Source organism: Prunus dulcis, chromosome 6 (assembly GCF_902201215.1).
Source record: "Prunus dulcis chromosome 6, ALMONDv2, whole genome shotgun sequence".
NCBI lineage: Eukaryota > Viridiplantae > Streptophyta > Magnoliopsida > Rosales > Rosaceae > Prunus > Prunus dulcis.
Window position 1 is genome coordinate 8,467,216 of NC_047655.1, and position 4,589 is coordinate 8,471,804.

General features: G+C 40.4%; 1 long non-coding RNA gene across 1 annotated transcript; it reads left to right on the forward strand.

Moving 5' to 3' along the window:
- Nucleotides 1-3,806: 3,806 nt before the first annotated feature.
- On the forward strand, nucleotides 3,807-4,589 carry LOC117632650. The gene is made up of 2 exons (XR_004586498.1): nucleotides 3,807-3,895; nucleotides 4,286-4,589. It is a non-coding gene; the product is annotated as an uncharacterized LOC117632650 (long non-coding RNA).

The following is a 4,589-nucleotide window of genomic DNA, read 5'->3' on the forward strand; positions in this document are numbered from 1 at the left end:
TTTTTGATAGACTCCGAAAGCACCAGTTGAAAATGAACCCTTTGAAGTGTGCATTTGGGGTAACTTCAGGCAAATTCCTTGGCTTCGTTGTCCGACATCAAGGAATTGAAATTGATCCCTCAAAAATCAAGGCAATCCGTGAAATGCCTCCCCCTCAAAATTTAAGGGAGTTGCGAGGGTTGCAAGGGAGACTAGCCTATATACGACGGTTCATCTCAAATCTTTCTGGAAGGTGCCAACCATTGTCGAGGCTCATGAGGAAGGATGTTCCGTTTGTATGGGATCAAGCATGTCAAAATGCCTTGGAAAGCATTAAACAATACCTATTAAATCCGCCAGTTCTTATGGCGCCAATTAAAGGGAAGCCCTTAATCTTGTATATTGCAGCGTTAGAACGCTCATTGGGGGCATTGCTCGCTCAACACAATGATGATGGAAAGGAAAATGCACTCTACTACTTGAGTAGAACACTCATAGGGGCAGAACAAAATTACACCCCTATTGAAAAGGTCTGCCTTGCATTAGTGTTTGCTGTCCAGAAACTACGACACTCCATCCTCTCTCATAGAGTCATCTTGATTTCCAAGGCAGATCCGCTCCGATATTTAATGTCCAAGCCTGTGCTCTCTGGGCGAATAGCCAAGTGGTCACTCCTCCTCTCTGAGTTTGAGATAAAATTTGTGCCACAAAAGGCGATCAAAGGGCAAGCTCTTGCTGATTTCTTGGCTGCTCATCCTACTCCCGACAACATGGAGTTACCTGCAGATTTGCCTGATGAGGAGGTGTTCACAATAGAAGCACTTACATGGCAACTATATTTTGATGGGGCAGCAAGAAGAAACGGAGCTGGGGCAGGATTAGTATTCATCACGCCGTCTGGGGGCTTAATCCCATACTCATTCTCCTTACTAGCTTTATGTTCGAATAATGTGGCAGAATACGAGGCACTCATCATTGGCCTTGAAATTGCCCTCGAGATGCATATTGATTGTTTGCAAGCATATGGTGATTCACAGTTGGCCGTCAGACAGTTGAATGGTCAATATGCAGTTAGAAATGCTACTCTCGTCCCATACCATGAAAGGGCGAAGTATCTCATGTCACAGTTTCAAGACATTCATGTTAGTCACATCCCGAGGTCGAAAAACGATAAAGCTGATGCACTAGCTAATTTGGCTGCATCGTTAACACTACCTAGCGAAAGGGATATCCAAGTCACCGTTGGGGAACGTTATTTACTATCCCCAGCTATAGAGAGAATTGAAGAAGTTGTGGATTCAAACGTTATTACGTCCTCCGAATGTGAGGAGGAACCGGATGATCTTGATTGGCGCCATCCCATAATCGAGTATCTACTACTTGGCAAGTTGCCAAATGACTCAAGGAAAAAGGCTGAAGTCCGACGCAGAGCCACTCGATTTCTGTACTTAAATGATACCTTGTACAAAAGATCATTTGATGGTATGTTGTTAAGGTGTCTGTCAAATCAAGATGCAACTAAGGCCCTTCATGATACTCATGCTAGCACTTATGGTGCTCATCAAGCTGGTCCAAAACTTTCAAACCAACTGAAGAGATTGGGTTATTACTGGCCAACAATGGTCCGAGACTCAATAAAGTTTGCAACCACATGTAAAGATTGCCAATTACATGGAGACTTTATTCACCAACCTCCCCAACAATTGCATCCGACAGCCTTGTCTTGGCCATTTGAAGCTTGGGGATTAGATGTTATTGGCATGATAAAGCCTAAGTCATCACGTCAACATCAATACATCTTGGCCATGATCGATTACTTCTCTAAATGGGCTAAAGCAATTCCTTTAAAGGAGGTACGAGTAGACGATGTTACAAACTTCATAAGGAACCACATCATCTACTGTTATGGGGTTCCATCGAAGATAATATCTGACAATGCATTGTATTTCAAGTGCAAGTCCATGACCAAGTTGTGCGAGAAGTATAAGTTTCAACACTCGTTCTTCGCGAGTTACAATCCGTCGTCGAACGATCAAGCTGAAGCTTTCAATAAGGTATTGTGCAATATCCTGAAGAAGATGGTCTCATGAAACAAAAGAGATTGGCATGAACGCCTCCCTGAAGCATTATGGGCTTACAAGACGACCATACATAACTCAACAGGATGTACAAGTACAATTTGGTGTTTGGCTCCAAGGCTGTTCTACCTTTAGAAGTCCAATTGCCATCGTTAAGGGTAGCTTTACAGCTAACAAACCCTGACGAAAACGCAAATGTGAGATTGGCAGAACTGGAAGGTCTAGATGATAAAAGACTGGCAGCTCAACAAAGGCTCGAAATATATCAAGCTCAGGTTGCAGGGGCATTCAATAGAAAAGTTAACTTCAAATCTTTCTCAATTGGAGATTTGGTTTTAACTATCCGAAGACCCTTTGTCATTACTAGGAAAATGCATGGTAAGTTTGAACCCAAGTGGGAGGGGCCCGACGTCATTACTAAGGTTTTCTCCAAGGGTGCCTACGAGTTGTCAAACTCCGAAGGCAAGTGCACATATCCTTGTGTGAACGGGAAATTCGTTAAGAAGTTTTATGCCTGATGGTTAGAAAAAAGTGCTCATTGGACTGAAAACCTGAAAGGGCGGTCCAGGCAAAAATTAGAGCCAAAAAAAAAAAAAAGCTTTATGGGCTGAAAAGGTGGCCTAAGCAAAGAACTATGGTTGACTTGATCCCTCAAAAGGGGTACGTAGGCAGTCTAGTCCCTAAAAAGCTAGATTCAGTCACAAAAACCCAAAATTCCCTTCATTACCTCAATTCAAGGAGGGTGAACTACTTCCATCTTGATCCCTTCACAGGGTACGTAGGCAAGCTAGCCCAAAAGCTAGGTGCAGTCGTAAACTTTCACAAATTCATTTTTGTCCACTAATGGTGTTAGCACGTGGTTAAACTGTTGTATACTTTGCAAGAACTCCAATTTCACATGAGTATAAACTATGAAATAGGAAAGCAAAAACCTACAAAATCTTTATTCTAAAAAGAGTAATGCTATTTAGACACACAATATTGACCACCTTAGCTGACCATCTTATGTGGCAGCTGATGTGTCTTGCCATGTCAATTAATGAATGTTGCCATGTGTATTTTATTTTTTATTTTTCTTTTTTCAATAATCCTTAAAAAAACAAAAACATTAAAAATTAAAAATCAAGTTAAAAAACCCTAACGTCCCTTGCAAGTGGCCTCACGTCGTTCTCAATTCTTCATCGCGTCTCTACAGCACTCCCTTCCTCCATTGTTGCTGCACTCTAATAAGAGAATCACTAAAACATGGCTGAGAGTTGGAGTCCCCCCGTATTCTCTACTTTGCTTCTCTCATTGCCTCCCTTCCTCCACCAAATTTATCCATCCCCATCCTCCACTGTTGTTGGTGAGAGTTAAGAGTTTTCTAAAAAAGAATGAAATTTGCAGTCCTGGGCGATTGGGTGGGTTGAAGAATGGAGAGGTTCACTTGTCTATTCTTCTCCAAAAGCCTATCTGACAGAGAGGTTGAAGATTGAGGTGCATACCCAATTTTTAGAGTAATTTTGTTGTAAAAATTGTTGTACAGGTTCTTAGTTTTTGTTTCTTGAATCTGCAATTTGTTGTAAAAATTGATTAGTGTAATTAGTTGGGTCTTGCTAGCATGTAGTTCATGGGTACTGGGTGGCTATAATGTCACTGAATGTGATAATATTTGAATTTTATAAAGATCATAACACTTGTGATTGAATGCAAATTGTGATAGTTTATATGTGGTCTTTTCTTTTTATTGGTGCTGGATTGTTGCAGGAACTTTTTGAGGGACATTACTTCTGTCAGGCACAAAGGGAGGACTTCTTTCAGCGAGCAAAGCCTTACAAAGATCATCCAACAATTCTTAGGTGAAAGCATTGGGCAATAGCTTTTCAATTTTGGTTTGATCTTCCTAGCTGTCCTCATCCTGGATTCTTCATCGTGCTAGTAACATACCAGGAGAACCTTTAGAAAGAAAAATGGAGGAAAAAAAATTAGGTTCTTAATTGACTTGGGAACACTTTTTTGGCAGTAATACTTATGTATTTTATTGCTTGGTCTGTAGGATGCAAAAACTTATGTATTTTTTTGGCAGTAATACTTATGTACTTTTTTGGGTGTGGTAATACCAGTTAGTTTCTTTGAAGAGGCAAATAATGCCCATTACAACTCAGTTAGTTTCTTTCAAGTTGCATAATGTTCCTCTTATTTGATCTCATCTTTTGATTATGATAAAAGCCACTATTTTTCTGCTGCAGGCTACCAGGAAAAGTTCTACTTCAATCCAGGTGACACTGGATTCTGTAGCAGTATATTTACACACAAGGGGTCGCTCAGGTGACACTGGATTCTGAAGCAGTATATTTACATTCTGTAATCTGAACGTTGCATAGCTTGGTCTACAATGACAAGGAAATTGAGTGATTTTACAAGTCCAAATTCTGCAACCCCAAGTTTTGTTTTTTTGTTTTTTTTCCTACAATTGCAGATAGGTTTCTCTGTCTTGATTGTAAATGCTCACTGATGAATAAGTGGCTATACTCATATATTTTTGTAAGGAAA